General features: G+C 41.0%; 1 protein-coding gene across 3 annotated transcripts in view; it reads right to left on the bottom strand.

The window, feature by feature from the left end:
- The window catches only part of EPS8 (EGFR pathway substrate 8, signaling adaptor), a 122,640-nt gene that overhangs the window by 62,826 nt on the left and 40,631 nt on the right, over window positions 1-19,183 (bottom strand). The gene's annotated exons all lie outside the window — the stretch shown is intronic.

The raw sequence follows: 19,183 nt of genomic DNA, 5'->3' as shown, positions 1-19,183 counted from the left end.
AATGGATCATTGAAAGAATTAACACAGAGTTCTCATTGGAGGCACAAACAACCAGGCTCAAATTATCCTACTTTGGACATATTATGCAAAGATCTAGCTCTCTAGAGAAGCCTGTAATCCTAGGAAAGGAGGTAGGAAAGATATGAAAGGGGCCAACAGCAGCAAGGTGAATGGACCTATTTACAGTGGTGATGAGTACACCTCTGGAAGATCTGAAAGACTAGGTTGGGGACAGATGCTCATGGAGAAAATATCTCCCTTTTTTAAAATAAGAGTTTATGATATTTTCAAGATATCCTGGAGAAAATCTGTCATGACCTCGTTGCAAGGCACAAAGAGCCTCACAACGTAGATCATGATCATCAAGGAATAGAGGAAGAAGATAATTAAACCAGGGATTAAAACAAGCACCCAAAGCACCCACACCCATGGACCCATATACAGCTGAAAAGAAGGACATCAGATGAGCAGAGATAAGCCGCACCTGGTGCCCTGGAGGACACACCAGAATCGAGAGGACAAGAGGAGACACCGGGAAAACGCCCATGCAGCCATCAAGGATCTCATCAAGAGGGATTGGGACAATAGAGGGTTGAGGAGCCCGGGGCCCTAAAAGAGGGTATAAAATGGGCACCTCCACACCACACACCCCGTTCCCGTTTTTCGTTCTGTCAGCCACCATTCCAATAAACCAGAAATCCTTAATACCCATTAAGTGAGTCTGTGTCTTATTGCGAAGCGAGACTGACCCTGACAAAATCTCTTGATGGCACGTATTCAAATCAAATCAAATCCAGAAAGAATTCCTTCATGTATATGGACTATAATTGTCCTGATTACCAGGAAACACACTGAGACAATGACTTGGTCTCTAATATTTATTAGTAGTACTCAACAAGAATCCTAACAAACTGAGGAAGCGTGGGAAAAACCCAGCCATATAAACCCCAAAGGTTAAGGCGGTCCCAATCTGTGTCTCTTTGAATGGCTGAACAGTTCCTCAGTGCTACGCATGCGCTTGACAGTCTGGGTGGGAGCCCCCTGCTCGCCATCCTTACTCATGACAATAATGTAAACATTGGGCTCACTTTGTGCAACCTTTAGTTTGCACAACTTGTGCTTGAGAAATATATATCACAGTTCTGGTTTGAAATAATAAAATCGATGAATGCCAAGCTTCCTTAGTTTAAAGATTCTGACTTCCCCAGTAGCAAACTCATGATACCTTTATGTACTAAAGTGTGTCCTTGAATACTCCTCATATAGATCATATGACCCCAATTCAGGAAGTACCAAGGAAGCCAGCAATTTGTGGTTAAAGGCAGTGCCTTTCTACTCATCAGTATGCTTTCAAGTACTTCATGTTCTTCAGAGGTGAAGTTACCCTTGAAGTTCCTTGTTTGTTGTTTAAATTCACTGGACAGAACTACAAATAATTTAAACTGGCCAGTTAAGTCTGTAGGATCTAGAACAAGCTGGGTTTTTCAGCTCCTTTCCAAACTGAGAAATGCTTTGTTCACAGCACAAGGGAAACAACTGGATTAATAGGACACCATATTTTGCACTATATACTAATTAAAGAACATTACTGTGAAATTTCCTATGCGCTGATGAGTAATAATCCCCAAAACTCAAAGTGACTTATTGTTAGGTAAATGTGAAACGAAGGGGTAGACTTGAGGGCACATTAAATCCCAAAGCAGGTCTTCAGAGGTGTCTTATTGGTACAAACAAATGCATGCACATGCACAATACATGTACATATAGAGAGCAAAACAAAGACACAGCTGCAACTCTTGTGAACAAGCACAGCTTCTTAGAAAATCTTCTAAACCCACATATAAATACAACTTCTGCATAATATACAGAAGAGCCATATAATATACAGATGGGGACTTAATTATACACACATAAAATATCTCACTCATTTACCATTTGTCTAGAGTTCTCCCTTTCTGTATCACAAAAGCCCACCAGGAGGAAGACATCCAGGAACAAGCTACAAGGATCCCTGTGAGATCTTGTAAAGTCTTATTATTTGGGTTGGAGAAATATGCTTAGCAGTTGGGTTTGCCAGACTTTGGGAGATTAATACTGGGGTACTGAACAGGTTTTTTGCAGACATTTTGCCCAGAGTCCAAGTGAGGCTTCCTCAGTGCAATGGTACAGGACTGGGGGTCAGGCCCGCAACTAGGGTCTGTGTCACCCAGGACAAACATGGATTCCGCGCCCATTTTGGCATCCCCTCCGTGCTCATTTTGGCACCACCCCCCAGTGCTCATTTTGGCATAACCTGGAGCGGCACCCAGGGCACATGCCCTGCTTGCCCCCCCCCCCCCCAGTTGCAGCCCTGCTGGGGGTTGCCTTGCAATATTGCAATCTGTGTAAGATTTGTACTATGGGAGGTTGTTGGTGATTGGACATTTCCCGGGATGTGTTTATTGGGAGAACCTGATTAATAAATGTGTACAGCAAATCTCTTCCTCTACCTCTCTTCCAAGAAACTCATTTGAAATATACTGGTTTTAAGATCTTTGCAAGAGGAAATTGAGGGTCTGGCTGATGCATAAATATACAGACTTTCTACAGCCACTTCAATCATTATTCTCATGTCTTAACAAATGTATACTGTACACCAATGCACTTTTTACAGCATTCTTCCATTCAAATGTATGGAATCCAAATATGGAGCAGTTGCGTGTTGTTGTTTTTTGAGATCACATTCATGACAGCCACAATACATTTAGAAAGGTAGTACCTTGATTTTTCACATAAATAGTATTCCCACACCAAGGTGGGAATATAAAGAATTCATGGTTCTTTAGTATTTTAATAGCTCTGAGAAATAACAGCTGTATCCCTGAATTGCAGTTTTTTTGTTGCTGCCAACTAAAAGCAGGATTGGCTTAATGCCATCATCTGTTGAATAGTACATGTAGGAAGTGTGTCATCTCAGTAAATATAAGGCCTGCAAAAAATTGAGAAATTATTTGTATCAGGCCCAGTTTTATGTTACCTTCCACATCAAGACATATTTATAAATAAAAATTAAACAAAGCACGCAATTCTGTATATAGAATTTTTATTCTACTCAACAGACTGGGATTCAGGGGAAAATCTGGAATTCCTTCAAACATGTAAACTATGATCTTCTGTCCATTTGAAGCCAGAGGCTCCCCAAAATTAGCTCATTTCAGGGAGTCTACTGAATGCAGTGGTGCATCCTTTTCTCTCCCTGAGCTCCACACATTCAGGTTGAAGGAGAGCTGCATTTATATTTGCATGAAAATGAATACAGCTATCTATGCAATCTGAGTTCTAGCTTTATTAGGGCCATGGATTCCATGTAAAGTTGCTCTTGAGTTCAGAGAAATGTGAGTACAGCTTTGACCTCCACCCATTTAGCTGACCATCTGAAGAAGGCTATTGAGATGGTCTGAAGAAGACTCAGCACTTCATCTACTCCCTTCATGCAGTGCAATGCTCTCCCTTCTGTCCAGATCTGAGGCAACCCAAACAAAAGAGGACAGTATATAGCAGAGAAACAAAGAAAGGACAAGAAGAACAAGTTCACGCAAGAGACGAACAAGAAGAAAGAGTGGGAAATGTCTTTTGATGTCCTAATTACCTATTCATATTAACACATCATTTTCTAGCACAGAATAGACAACCTATAATCTGTAGGCCACAAAGACCTCTTTTTCTGTGGCCCCAGAAGCCCCATGTTTGTGTTGCCCTTTTTCCCCAATTTTTAGGAAGAACATAAAATAAGCACACTGAGTCCCCCTCCTTGGGGGGAGATGGGCGGTAATAGAAATTTGAATAATAAAATAAATATCTTTTAACATTTCAGAAAGCCAATACAGTAAGCTTAACACACTCAGAAATTTTGAAAAAACATCTTCCAGATCCTCATAATGGAAGAAAAATAGTCTGAAAGTTCACCCACCCTCTGATGCCAGCAGCATCATGCCATGCTTAAGCACACTTCAGCTCTTAATCCCTGCTTTAGCATTACCACCAACATCCACTGATGGTTCCCCCACAAGCATCATTGAAAGGATGTTCACCTAGGAATTGGTAAGTGTAAGAATATTTTATACTCCTGTGATTCAGTTTAGCTGGGAATTAGAATTGTAGCCTCAGCATATCTGGAAAGCACATTGGTCAAAGACAACTTTATTTATTTATTTATTCATATTTAGAGGGCCGCCCATCTCACAGACAAGTGACTCTGGGTGGCGTATAACAAAGCTAAAAACAATACATACAAATACATATTAATATTATTTAAAACTTTTAAAATTATAAAAGACACAAAACTATATAAATACAATACAATACAATACAATACAAATACAATACAAAATATAAAAATCAGGTGAAGTGCAGGTGTTAACTACACTGGAGCCATCTCAATATTTTGCCACTGAAAGAACAACCTCTTTCAATGAACGTCATTGAAGAACAACTCAATGGCTATTTCTTTGCCACAGCAGCTAAACTGAATCCATGATTAGAGAGAGGACAGTCGATGTTGGAATTAAACACTGGAAGGCCACTGTTTTTGCGCTTCTGTGGCAACCCAATGGAAAGTGTCGGGCCTTGATCTAAACCATCAAAGCACGACCTAGAAGGTCTGGCATTATTTGTAAATCATCATTTTGCCATGAAACAAAAAGTGGGGGAGGGGGAATCTGATTTGCATGTCAAATATAGAGGTTCGCTGTTGTGATGGGTCTTGGAGCAGAGCAGGGAGAGAGCGCATTCCAGGGAGATAAGCATTCTCACAGCATGGAAAGCATTGCAGGGCCAGCAAAGAAAGTTAGGCTGGCCCCGCCTTAGAGTCCCAAGAGTATTTTTCCACTTAGATCAGTTAGAGTACCTTTAGTCTGGCAAGATTCTGTATAGGGTAGGAATAATAAAGAAACTAGAGTGCAACTGTGGCTCAGTGTGGTTCTTGCCCGTTTTCTGACAGCTGTTTATGAAAAGAGACCGGCAATCAAGCAGGTAAATAAATAGACACAACCAGCTGTGCCTCTAAAGTCAGGTTGGCAAGGCTGGCCAGAGACCACACTTAATGTTTTGGGAGGGAAAAGAGCTGCAGAGGGAAGGCTGATGACAATGCAGAATAAGCAAGGTGCAAAAATACGTGGAAGAGGTGGACTGTTCTGGTTCTGGGGGGAGCTTGCTTGTCTGACAAGCCACTATCAAACCTAGTTTAGACTGGCATGTCTTTCTGGCTCAAAATGGCAGGCAACCAACCCATAGGCAAGGGAGGTCCCACAGGCCACCCAAAGGGAGCTTGGGAGCTGCAAAAACGGTGAGCCACAAGTTGCCACCCCTGCAGGGTGCCATTAAAAGGCGGAGAATGGAAAACATCCTTCTATCACCACGGCAAGTGTTACATCTTGCAAGGCATCCATTTCTCACGGTGTAACATTCATTGGCAAGATTACGAAGAGCAGGTCTGTTTACCCTTGTCATTGTGGCTATCTCAGATTCGGAACCAACACTGAACAGATGCTGCTCCAGGCTGGAGAGCAAACAGCGATTTCCTGAAGCTGTTCAAACGGACACCACTGTGACCAGTGCTAATATTTGGCTTGGAAATAATTTCCTTGCCCTCAAATCCAGTTCCATGGCTTCAATCCGGAAGCAAGATTTTTATATTTTCTTCATACCTAAACGGACTCCTTTTGTTTTTTAAAAAGTCTATTTTCCCTGTTCCCCTCTGCATACAGCCCTAATCAAACTATGGATGTTAAGCAGACAGCCCCTATCAACATGTTGTGTTAGCTTATTGCATAAGCCTTCTCCCTGTTTCTTTGACTTTGACTTCTGTTCTCCAAGCGTTTCCAACTGCCATTTCCTAAGGCTGGTTTTTAAACATTCATTGGAAGACAGGAAATAATTAGGCTTCCCCCACACATCGTTTTGCTCAGAATAGCAGAGGAAAAAAAAACACTTAAATCTCATGTATTTATACCCATAATGAAATTGCTACAGTGAAATGCTCTGAGGTTTCTCTCCAATGGAAAGGCAGAGCTTTGATAGTGGAAAGTCCTGGGGATTGGAAGTGAGAGAAGAAAGGTGAGTTGAGGAAAGATTCAGGACAGATGTTACGCTGATGGTCTAAAATAAATGCCAATTGCCCATCATTTTATAACTTTTCCTCTTAGACCTCAGGGTGTTAGATCTCTGGTGCTTCGCAAGTCCAATCATGTCCACGTCTAATCCCAGTCCAGACAGAGGTGGTAATGTACATATAGCATGCCTTGGGGGAAAAAAGTCATAAAAAAAATAAAAAAAATCACAGGAAAGTTCCATTCAGAAATGAATGCATTTAGTCATCTTTTATAAAATGCTAAGCCCATCTAAGCGCAGTGTCATTGAAAGGCAAAGGAAAAAAAATGAAAGAGAGTTTAAGTATTTGTTCACACGTCAACATCTGCTGATAAAAATAGCCCAGAGTCCCTTTTGGGAGATGGGCGGTGATAAATTTGATTAATAAATAATAAATAAATGTGGAAAGCCCATTTGGGTTCAGGCCAGATTTCATGGAGTTCCCTGATCAGTTGAAGATTCAGCAGGTTTACTGGGATCCGGGAGAGCTTTGCTACACTAGACCTATATATTCTGCTCAGCTGGGAATTGTAAGAATTGTCACCAGCGAGTCCTTTTTTTTTTTTCTTCCATAAAAGCCAAAGGTTCTACTAATTTACAGCACTCCTGTGGCTCAACAACAGGAATACTAACACCACCTTCCATCAAAAATGCTGGCTTGCCAATGTTATCCCAGAAGATACAGCCAACCGCAACCCTGTATCTGTATTCCAGATTATTTCCAGAAAGAGTCAAACATGTGAGTGGCTGTTTATTATTTCCCTGAGGCACTGGAAGCTGCCCTGACATTTGCTTCCTCTGCTTCATATTCTCTCTCTCTCTCTCTCTCTGTTTTTTCAGGTTTCTTTGTTTTGCACACTGTTCCTCTTCCTCCAGCTTTGAAAAATAATTGTGCTTAGCAAGCTTAGACCGCAGGGCAAAACTGATCAAACTACCAAGCTTGCTCTATAATAACCTTGTCAGCACTTTCACCACCTGCGCTCAGTTCTCCAGAATGCAGCAGAAGGCCTGTGCATGGTTAGGCTTGTTGGGGGAAACGTGGCAGAAAATCCCAGCAGCCAGAATGGCAATATAGGGCTGCGTAGGCAGCAGTTGAGAACCATGTAGTAGTGACTGTAACAGGTAAGCAGTAGAAGTGGATATCCCAACATCTTTTCCATGGGGTTGGTAGTTTTGCTCCAAGCAGAAAGGAGAAGGTAGCATGGGAGCCTCTGGGGGTGATATGTGCAGGGTGCATTTCCAAGGGGACAAATCATGAGGGACATAATGAGAGGTGGTGAGCAAATTGTTCCAAGTGAAGAAGAATCTACAATTTGGTAAGGTCTCCCCTTCTAGGCCCACCTGTGGGCCAAAGGACAGGATTACTGGTTGCCATTGCCTCAAACTCCTTACCATGACTCAACCGCCATAGATTTGTATTCAATAAGACCTTGTTCCTCCATGATATCATAGTGAATGACAAGTTGATTTGATTTGCATCTGGGAGGTTTGGTTGGGCAAGGGTTAGGTCTTTGGTGCTCCAATAGCCTTGGTGTCATGGCTAGGGTGATGACTGCTTGTGAGACTCTTGTTGTGAACACAAGAGCTGCCCTGAAGATGGCTGGGGATGAGTGCCTCTGTGTTGTGTTAGGCCTTAGAACCAGGATGGGATTGCTGCTAGTACAGATTGTCTGATTGCCTGACATTAGTTCTTCCTGAGCTCCTGGATGTCATCACAGTGCTGGTGGTGAATCCCCTAGGTTTTTGGAACTAGTGAATTTAGTCTCCCAACCTTGGGGATTGGGATCTGGATAGACTTGGGAGCTTGTGGTATCCACAGTGGCCATGGGCCTGTCCCAGGAGATCTCGGGCACAACACATTAGACATGGCATTTACCTCAGAATACTGGAGGGCATCATCATCAGGAGTATTTTGTGGTGATAAGAATGGTGAAGTATGTGCATTTCTCTCTGTTGTAACTGCAAACTTGTATTCAGCAGCTTTGTTCAAAGTACTGTAACTTGTTTCATTCTAGGGAGGAATAAGTGTGAAGTTTCTCCTGCGGGCTTCCATGACACATCTACAAAGTTATTTGCAGATAAAATCTCTTCTATTCTCTCAATATTGGATACCACATGGCTTACTGTGATGAGTCAGGCCATGGTTATTTAGGATTCTTTGTAGCATGTGGCAACTGGGGATGTGTTTAAGGCTCTCCATGACAAGAGCTCTGCCAACTGTAGGTTCAATCCATGCCACACCTTATTTGTGCACTGGGCAGGGTATCCATGGCCAGATTCAGGAAATGATTAATGCCTCTTTGAGGGAGTTGGTGCCGTGCTGACTTCTGAAGGGGATATCTCTTGATTCAGCCACCTTAGACAACCAACCTTCCCTTTTGGGGAGAAGATTTTGGAGAAGATCTTAAGAGGAAAGAGATTGTGTAGATCCCTTCAAGTCAGGAATCAGGCCCAGTCATGAGATGAAAACAAGAATGGTTGCCTTGGTGTATTACCTCTGCTGGAACCAGGATGGAAGATGTACATCCTTACTAGTCTCACCAGTGTTTGATACCATTGGCTTTGATACCCTTCTGGACTTCCTGTGAAGACTGGGGCTTGGAGGCACGGTTCTGCATTGATTGCACTCTTACCTAAATAGGAGTGCATGAGGAAGGAAATGATGTTTCAACATGGGATTCCACAGGGCTTTCCCACTCCCACCCCACACTATTTAAAACCCACCTGAAACTGTTTGCCCAACCAAATCTCCTTGATGCAAATCAAATCCCCTTGTCATTCACTATGATATCATGGAGGAACTAGTTCTTACTGAATACGAATCTACGGAGGTTGAGGTCATGGTGAGGAGTTTGAGGCAATGGCAACCAGCAATCCTGTCCCCTGGCCCACAGATTGAGGTTGTGGGCTAGAAGGGGAGACCTTACCAAATTGCAGGTCCTCCTTCACCTGCATGCTGATGATACTCAGTATATCATTGTCAGCATCTGGAGAGGGTCTTGTTTTGACCTGGATGGGTCAAAACAAGCTCATATTAAGTCCCTACAAGTGGCTGTTTGTTGGTGACAGACCTGGCTCTATCCCAGTTCCATCTTTGGCTCTGGATAGTGTCACGCTCCCTCTTAAAGGGGCAAGGTCATGATTGGGGCTCCTCCTGGACTTATGAGTCCTAGAAAATTAGGTGGAAACAGTAGTCAAAGGTCTTGCCCAGCTTTGGTTGGTGCACCAATTAATGACCTTTCAGGATCAAGACACTTGACAACAATGATTCATGCCCTCACTACCTCATCTCTAGGCTACTGCAACACCTCTACATAAGGATACCTGTGATGACAGCTTGGAAGCTTCCAACGGTCCAACTGCACTGCCCTATCTAACTACCTACTAGGGGTAGCAGGTTGAGCCACAAAACATCAATGTCCTTATTTGTTTTCAGATCCAATTCAAAGGGTGATTATTGCCTTTAAAGCCCTGCAAGGTTTGACTCTGAGGGATTTTCAGGATAATCTCTCTTGAAAAGAGTCACCTCATGTCAGCTTTGCAAGGTAGCTCAGACAAGAAGCACACCCAGAAGTACTAGCTCTAACTTTATTGTAAGGTTAGAGTAACAGAATCTTGCACGTCTGAATGTACATCTTTCCCCTGTTGCCTTTACAGTCCAAGAAACTAGGGAGGGTCCCTTCTTAGATGTTTCCCTCATCCCCATTCCTTCTGTGGGCTCAGCTGCCGTTTGTTCAACTGTTGTCTAATATGCAGCTCCTCCATCTGTCTCCCAAGGTTATTCCCACATACCATTATACCGTATCCCGCGTATTCCTACAGGGAAGGTCTACTGAGGATTCCTACCCTGCATGAGGTGAAGAGAGAGGCAGCCCAATGACACATTTTCTCAGTGGTTACATGTACACTTTGCAATGCTTTGCTTCCCATGCCCCTAACCACATGACCTTTAAGACTTGGCTATTCCACAGAAGATCTGGACCAGGGTTTCTCAACCAGGGTTCCGTGGCACCCTAGGGTTCCATGAGAGGTCACTAGGGGTTCCCTGGGAGATTGCGATTTATTTAAAAATTATTTCAAATTTGGGCAACTTCACATTAAAGAGGTAAGTTTCATTCTTTTAGTTTAAGAACACTGTTAATGCACATATACAGGCCTACCCATGAAAAGAATCTAATAATTTTGTAACTTCTGGCCTATCTTTGAGCCTGAATGTTCGGGGGTTCCCTGAGGCCTGAAAAATATTTCAAGGGTTCCTCCAGGGTCAAAAGGTTGAGAAAGGCTGATCTGGACACTGACCATATCAGGGCTGCCTTTAGTTAGTTAGCTAGTGGATTGTTGTTTATATTATTGCATATATATGTTTTTTGTTTGTAAGCTGCTTTGAGTCCAAGGAAGTAAGCAATATATAATCTTTTAAAACAAATAAATAAAACACTGAACTGAAAAAGAAAGCTTCTTTTTGTTCATCTTTCCAAAACAGAAATTTGATCTCTCACTTTATTCTAATATAGTTCCTCCCTTTCTGGGATCATTTCAGCCTTTTCAAACCAATCTCCCACTCACATGTATATTTCCCATTTAACACAGCAATGGCCTAACTGCATATATGAAGTCTGTTAATTGTCTGCCTTATTTGGTTAAATGATATATTCCTTTCAAGACATAGGATTTTTATTACTTTTAATCTGAGCAAATTCAGTCCCCAATACAAAGGATCAAAATAAATTCCGTTTGCAAACTTGAAACATTCCAGAAACGGAACTGCTTATCCTCTCATCAGCTGTTATGATCATCAGTTTATACAGCAGTTTTATTACACAAAGCTGTTTAGGGTCTTTCCTGCTGTCCGTCTCCAAATATGAGGCCTCTGTGTCTCTTCTGCTCATGAACAATCTCTGCTCTTTGCAAATCCTATATTACAGCTTTGGAAGCAGTTTAAAAGAACTCAGGTGGAGCTGTGGTGCTGTAACATCAATAGCCAGTACAAAGCATTATGCATAATTTTAAATGTCAAGCTTCATAGTGAGTGTGTGGGGGGGTGGGGGGAATGATTCTTTAAAGATGATGGGTTATTTCACAGCCCAAACGCCTGTGAAGTTCAATGCAGTGAATATAAAGTAAACTCAAATTACTTTCCTGAGCCTTTCCTGCACTTCAGAACAAATTTCAGACCTGGACAATGAAAGAGCATGACATTTAAAATGAGCTGTAATAGTGATTATCAAGTGGGTTACTGGTGGTAAAAACCAGTATTCTACACACATACACACACCCAGTAAAAACACACCCACACAGAACTACATTTCAACCTTACTCAAACTGAGAGCTAGGGATTCAAATTTGGGGAAGACAGAAGCAGTGGTTCAGCACAGATTTCTTATATTTATACCCTGCATTTCTTACATAATACTCAAAGAAGAAAAACTGATCTCCTCAGTCCTTGATTTTAATCTCTGCACCCCTCAAGCTTTTGGGATTTTGAGAATATGTTGGTTGATTTCCCACCCCCTTTCCTCCAGGAATTCAAGGTGGTTTCCATGGAGGACTCCCTTCATTTAATCCCCACCATTGCTATTCCGTGAGATGGGTTGGACCTAGAAAGACAGCCTGGCCCAAACTCATCTATTTTCAGGCACTCTTGCAAAAAATTGCTGCTCTGAGGGATTCACATAGGAAGTATCACCAAGTTACAAAATACTGATTTATCACAAAGTGACTTGTTAGTTCCTCCAGTCTAGACATGATCCTTTTACGAGCCTACTTTACCTTCGTCCCTTTCCTGCTCAGATATGCACCCTTTTAAACACAGCACTGAATTACAACCACCCATCATTCTTAGCTTCTAAGAAAGCTTTTAGGGTCCATTTGCTTTGTAGCATATCAGCTTCCCATTAAAAAAAAATAATAGTAAAAACTCAGGTAGCACAGGAGCCTGGTAGTTGCCATGGTTACTTTGACATCCCTGGACATCATATTTGGGGCCTCAGGATTATAAAGTGAAAGCTGATTAGTGGTCCAGAGTTGCTGAATAAGCTTTATGTCTGAGTGAGGAACTAAAATTTACGCTACATTCCTAGTTCAATGGTAGGATATTTTAAGTGGTCCAGGAAAGGTTACGCTGACTAGGAAATTGGCCAGTTGTAGTATCAACTCATTTTGAGGTCACCAAGTTGGGAAAGCCAATCCCTATATTTTTCCAGATGTTCAGTTTGGGTGTTGCATTCATGGAGTAAAAGTTGATAATGGCATTTTCATAGTTTTATGGGGGAGGGTGATGGATCAGATCCCAGTGCTCAAAGAAAATTGTAGTTGAAAAGAGACAATAAATAAAAATAGGAGAGACCAAAGAAAAGTAGAAGGAGAGAGAAAGAATGAGCATGGCAAAGTTCAGTAATACAAATTTTAAAAATTAGTTTATTTATTCAATTTATATAGTCACCCATCTCAAACCAGTGACAAATGTGTTACATTGAGAATAAGTATGAAGGGGTTAAGCCAAAGAGCTGGCTGAAAAACTTTTAAGGAAGGATTTGACAGAGACAAATAGTTCTAGATACATATCCAGGAAGAGTATTCTTAGAAGGGCCAGAAAAAACTCTTTTTCTTGGGATTGAGAACAAGCATCTGTTGGACAGCTGTGGACAGCAGTGAAATGGAGAATCTAAGCAATGTCATATGAGGAGGGAAAGGACAGAAAATAAGATGGAGTAAGGAATGTGAAGAGCCTGAGAATAAAAGGTAACAACACTCCATGGGTCAACCTGAACAGAATCTTTGCAGTTTTCTTGGAAAGAAAAGGAAGCAACTTCCTTGTCAATCCAACAATCGGGTGGACCAATCCAAATGTGATTCAACCACTAACCAAAGCCAACCCTGCTTAGCTTAGAGATCAGCCAGGGTCAGCTAAATGCTGAGACAGATTTATGGGTGAGAAGAAGTTTTCCAGTTGGTAATCCTCAAGCCAGCAAAATGGTGAATTATAAAAGTTGAACAAAATCTAAAATAGACAGTATGAGAAAATACCAATCTCTTTGAAGCTTCTGAATCACTTAAAAAAGAACAAGTCCACTTTTATAGGCTTACAATTATTGTAACATTTAACCACATAACTAGCTAGGAAAGAAGAGTTATGGGAAGTTCTGAAGTGTGGTCAGATTTCCCCCTGTTTAATTTTAGTTCTCTGTGTTGTCCTTTTTTACTTAATAAACATAAAAATGGCATAAACCTAGATAAGCCTAGCACAATACTCATCCACAATGCTGGCTTGTAACTCCTATCTTCCCAATTAGGATGGCCATGTGGGCTGGAGGTGATGAGAACTATAGTCCAACGTAGCTGGAGCATTCCTGGGTGGGGAAAAGCTACCTTAATGTTATATGGGATAATTACATAAGGTGATAGAAGTCACATGTTAATCATAAACAGTACAAGATGTCCATTGATAAGTGAAAGCTTGAGGATGGGCAATAAACATGATGGAAGGAATTTTTATTACAGCAAACTATCAAGTATGATGGACTTTGTTTTATATTTAGTGTTGAACTGCCGCGAGCAATAATAAACTAGTGATTCAAAAGAAATGTCAGAAATGTCATTGCCGCACATCATTAAAACTCAAAGGTCTGGGTTTTCAAGAAGGTTTACACAAAGCATATCTAAAAAAGGAATAAAAAGGAAGAAGAACCAACACGCCAATTGCTATGCCTGTTGGAAAGCAGACCAATTCTCTGCCCTTCAGGATGGGATAATCAGAACTGTAAGGAAGTGAAGGCATTACAAGATTTGGTGGGCAACAAAGGGAATAATTATTGGGGAGGCCAAGAAGGGAGTTAACCTGCATACCTGTCAGCAAAGATTATAAGCTGCAAGTAGTATGACAAAGCTGCTGCATCCTGTAAGCCTTGTATCAGAGATCCTTCAGATTTCATTCAAGCGGCAAATTGGTAAATCTCTTGTAGAAAAATAGTAACTGGGGATATACAAAAATCTATGCAGAATATCTTCTTTTTCTATCTGGAGTTGGACAATGTGCTACACTGGGTTTAAAGGAGGAGATGCAGTTTGGGGATTGGCATATGATGATGGACATTAAGCCACAATTAATTAAGCTTCCCATTAAGCCATAATTGAGAACTGTGGTCCTTGAAATGAATTCTTTATTGAACTTCAGACGTGTGGGTTCTTTCTAAGGGCATAATCAGATATGAGGACATGCACAGAGCTGGTGGCATTGTGTCTCTCCTAAATTATTCTCATTCTTTCATCCTTTAATTGAATGTAAAATGTTCCATTCTCTGTGTCACTCTATCCCAGTAAATACATGGCCACCGACTGGCACCACACAGCATGGATGGTGTCCCATCCCTCGCAACAGTTATTCACATAAAATGTCCAACAATGGTTTCTTCCCCTTACTAGAAAACCCAGGGTTTCTGTTTTTCAAAACATTATTTAACACACCTTCTTTCAAAAAGAAATTCAAGAGCTTGCAACAATAATGCTCATCATCAACCAGCTGGACTACTGTGGTGTGCAATACACCGAGCTGCCTTTAAAGACCTCTGAGGAACTGCATTTGGTAGAAAATGCATTAACTTGAGTGCTAGCCAAGATTAGATGCTATGAACATGTTACACCTATGCTGCAGGCTGATTTGGCTGCCAACAGGTTTCCAGGTGTAATTTAAACTGCTGGTTTCAACCTACAGAGCCCCATATGGCTTGATGCCAAGGTGTCTTCAGAATTGTCTCCTTCTACCAGAATCGATCCATCCAGTAAGAAAAATTGTTGGTAGTTCCCCAGTACCATGAATTTGGGGTGGGAGGGAGGCTAGGGAGAAATGCTTCTCCATTGTAAACCTCCATTTTGTCTTCCACCAGAATTTGGATTTGCCCTGATGCAGCTGGCCTTCCAGAAGCAGGTTGAAATGGAACTCTTTCAGAGGAATTTTTTTATTAGTTTAATTAGTTTTTTAATTAGGACAGCTCCATAGAAATTGTTTACATATTTCTCTAGTTTTAAACTGTGTTGTTTTATAGCTGTATCACATTATTGTACTTTGTAAACTGAGAGTTGCATGACTGAGGTAGACTAGAAATCTAATGAATGAAGGAAATATTGAATGAATGATAGTTAAGTAGCCTTTGACATGACTTTAATTATTGCCTAGTTTTCAACAAAGCCACTTCGTTGTTATGCCTGAAACAGTGAACCTACAGTTTGAGTCAACTCTGATTTAAACCTGATTTATAGGACAAATGCAAGCCACAGTGTACTGGCTCATAAGCAGTGGAAACTATGGTTTGCAGTAAACATGAAAAAACTAATTGAGTGGAGTATGCGGTGGGAAGAAACTCATGCTGCTCCGAAGCTTGATTGTATAACTCCACAATTTAATATGGGATATGAACTACTCCATTATGTTAAAGGATATATTGTTAAAAAGACACAGGGAGATGGCACAGGGAGAAATCACAAATAGCTAAAGACCATTTGCAATGCCCAAACTGAATTTGAAAAAAAAATAAGGCCTGATCTACACATCCAGCAGAATAGGAGTGCAAGGCACAATATTGCAGATGAGTTTTTCAATACTCCCCTATAGGACTTCTTGAAATGAAAAAGGCTTGCAGATGACAGCTGGGATAGGATTTCCCCCAGATTTTTCTCTTTGCAGGACTTGGTGTACATGGAGAAATACTGAAAATCAGAAATACACCAACTATAGACTGAACACCATTCTATTCCCACCTCCTACTTGCGTAGATCAAGTCTAAAACCTGATATGACAGATTCAGTTGGTTACAGAATGTTAAATAGGACCAGGGAGGATATTTTGTAGGCTTCAAATGATAAAAACCAAATATTCCAGAAAGGACTTCAACTCAAAGGGAGACAAAATGTAGAGATAAAGGTTGGGATTAAATGCCTTTGCTTCTACTTCAGATTTTCACTTCTTTCAAAGTAAAAGCAGATGCACTATCCTTGTTGAAATTCACTGTGTCGAGGTCTTATTCCAATTTTCAGGTCAACAAAAGGTGAAGAAGATTGTTCCCCTCCTGTGGATTTATAATTTTCAGCACACCTTGTTGATAGTAGCTTGGCATTTCAAATCTTACCTCCTACACAGTCACACGTATATAAAACATCCTGTCCATCTCCTAATGGGCATTTTAAGGTTTCTTTGCGTTGGTGCTTTGAGGATATTTTAACAGGTTTTGGAAGCACCTTGCTATTCTTAATCAAATGTTATAATTGCCAGAGTGCCTATATATAACAATTTGAAAAAAGTGAAGTTCAAGCAAGTAGCAGTTGATAGTAGCTGCTAAGCAAGACACAATAACCTCACACAAATAGATTGAGGAATGAATATTCAAGATACCCCACTGCTCAGTCTCTGGAAGAAATAGCATATAGGTGCAAAGGCATCCAAACATTAAGGAGGATTGGATATGGTTATTACTTCAACGGGAAGCCTCTGGAAAATCCCAGGGTTGTAGACTAGACTGGGAAATTGAAAAAGCGTTCCAGAAGAAGTCCATTTGCAAACCAATTCCAGACTGTTGCCCAAAAAACTGCATGGAGGCGTTTATGTAGTCATTGAGAGTTAAATTCAGTTTGAAGGAGATGTTACCCTCTTTTTGTGGATACAAAAACCACAGCAGAGACATGAAGAGCAGAGAGCCTGTGAAGTTCCACATCTGCTAACACCAAATACACGATAGAAAGACTATATGTAGGGCCTCAACCCCAGCTTGCAGCAGGATTTCCCACTGTCCCAAAAGAGGTCAAGGGGAAAGGACAAAGAGAGTTCGCGGTCCCTGAATTGAAAATACAGGAAATACATTATTTCCACCATAATGTGCTAGTTTTCAAGCTGATTGATTTATGAAGAAAAACACATTCCTAAAGGCAGATCATTCAAGCACATTTCCCCAGAAAAGGATTCTGGGATTCTATGAGACTTTGGGAGATTATTTTCCCCCTTCACCAATGAGAGCAAAACTTTTTAAGAATGCCAATTATTTTCTCCACCGTGAACTATCAATCAGCCTAGGCTTATATTACCCATTCATATTTTAATAATCATGCTTGTGGTAAATGCAGAACTTGTAACTCTCTTTGTTTCCAGTTGCATTCTCCCCCACCCACAATTAAATTTTATACAGGAAAACTGCAATTTCCTGTGATGGAAGTTAATTGAAATACATAAGGAACTCACTTTAGCCATGATTTCCTTTGCTGCTTCCTGAATTATTGATATATTTAGGCTACAAATTGCTCTTAGGGTCAGCTAAATCCTGCATTTGGATGTGTGATGAGCAATGCTGTAGTCAAATAAACCTAGATAATAAATAGGGCTGGGCAAAGCTTTGAAGAGCTGCTTCCCTTTGACAGTGTTTTGAGCAAAACACCCCTTTGAAGTGGTTCTACAAAGCAGTACAGGCTCTCCTTCTGGAGAACAACGCTAAACTAGACCTGCAGAATCCCTGAAGTATTGGAGAAGTCTCCAGAAGTCAAATCACATCACTGCTATGCCTTGCAGGTACTGGCTAGATGAATGTTCACATTTACAGATCTCTGTGGGCTTCCATTTGTTAGTGGAAACAAAACAGTTTGAAACCCCTTTGAATTCACAGAGCATCTGGAGATGTGGGAGATGAAACTGGTGCCTAAGTCAAGGAAACTTGGGTTCAAATCCCAACTAAGTCATTGAGCCAAAGGCAAGCAATGATGGGATAAAGAGCAGAAGAAGAGGAAAGCTCAGCTACATTACTGGTTACTGGTCCAGCATAATGTGTCATCCAGTGGCCAACCAAATGTACTTCAGAAGCTCACGTAAGGTCTTCCACCTGTTTCAGCAAACAGTACTGAAACAGGTGTCCGAGAGAGGGGGGCTAAGGACACAAGCGCCATCACGTGCATCATGATGTCATCATTCAAATGGCACAGATTATGTAGTTTTACACAATTCATACCATTTGTGATTTACATTAAAATTATGTGATTCCCATCATTAAATGTTATAGTTATATAATTACAGTTCAGTGATGACATGATGCCCATTATATCATCATGTCTTCTCATGGATGCTTGTATGTATTTACAATATACTGCCCGCAATTTAGAAAGTGGTAGACAGTCATCAAGAATAATCATCACTGATCATCCGGCTCCCTTTCAAAACCATTGGTATTTAATTGGCTTAAATACCAATTTAATGATAGCAATGGTTTATGGCTTAGCAAAATGTGTTAGTCAAGCTACTGTGGGTTATCCAATCAACTATGGTTAAAACAAACTAAGTTTAGCATGTTGTATAAATCCAGCCATTATCTCCCTGCCACTGGAAAAATGAAAATGAACAAAACCCATAGACACCTTAGGACCCAAGGGTGGATATAAAGACCCACAATAAGTACCAAAGGCCATTTATGATAAATCTCAGATTTTCATTCCTATATTAAGCCTAATAGTCCCCCAGTTTCTCTCTACCTATTTCTCCGCTCCCACAAACTCTAGTTAATCCATCTTACAAAAGCAATTTTCACAACTCTAGTGAGTTCTCCTGCCCTCAGCTTTATGTGAGCAGCTATTTGAAATCCTAGCTGGTTCTTCTTTAGCATCCACTTTCTAGGAGAAGATCTTGACCAACTTGTGGCTATGTTGCATAACAGTTCATTAGTGTTAAGAGCTCACCTTTCACTCAACAGGATGTCCTCTGCCCAAGAGCCACCTTAGATATTCTTTGCCAAGGGAACTATCAGGCAACTGTGCTGAGAGAAAACAAGTCCCTTGAGAAGGCAAGCAGTGAGGTAGGCACTGTAAACCAGAGGCTGAAAAAGGACAAGTTTAACAGATGGCAGAGGTTGTCCATCTGTGTCAGTCTAGATTTCTGACATCATTTGACATCCCATACCCAGATCATCATCAAGAGCCTGGAATTTGCTTCTCTGGCCAGCAGTGCTGCATGAAGAGGGGTCTTGCTCTTCTAAATAGCTCAGACCTGAAGTCTATCTTCTGCATGGGGAAACTCTCAGTATCAATTTTTCCA

This window comes from Candoia aspera, chromosome 7, assembly GCF_035149785.1.
Source record: "Candoia aspera isolate rCanAsp1 chromosome 7, rCanAsp1.hap2, whole genome shotgun sequence".
NCBI lineage: Eukaryota > Metazoa > Chordata > Lepidosauria > Squamata > Boidae > Candoia > Candoia aspera.
This window is presented reverse-complemented; position numbering and strand designations above follow the sequence as displayed.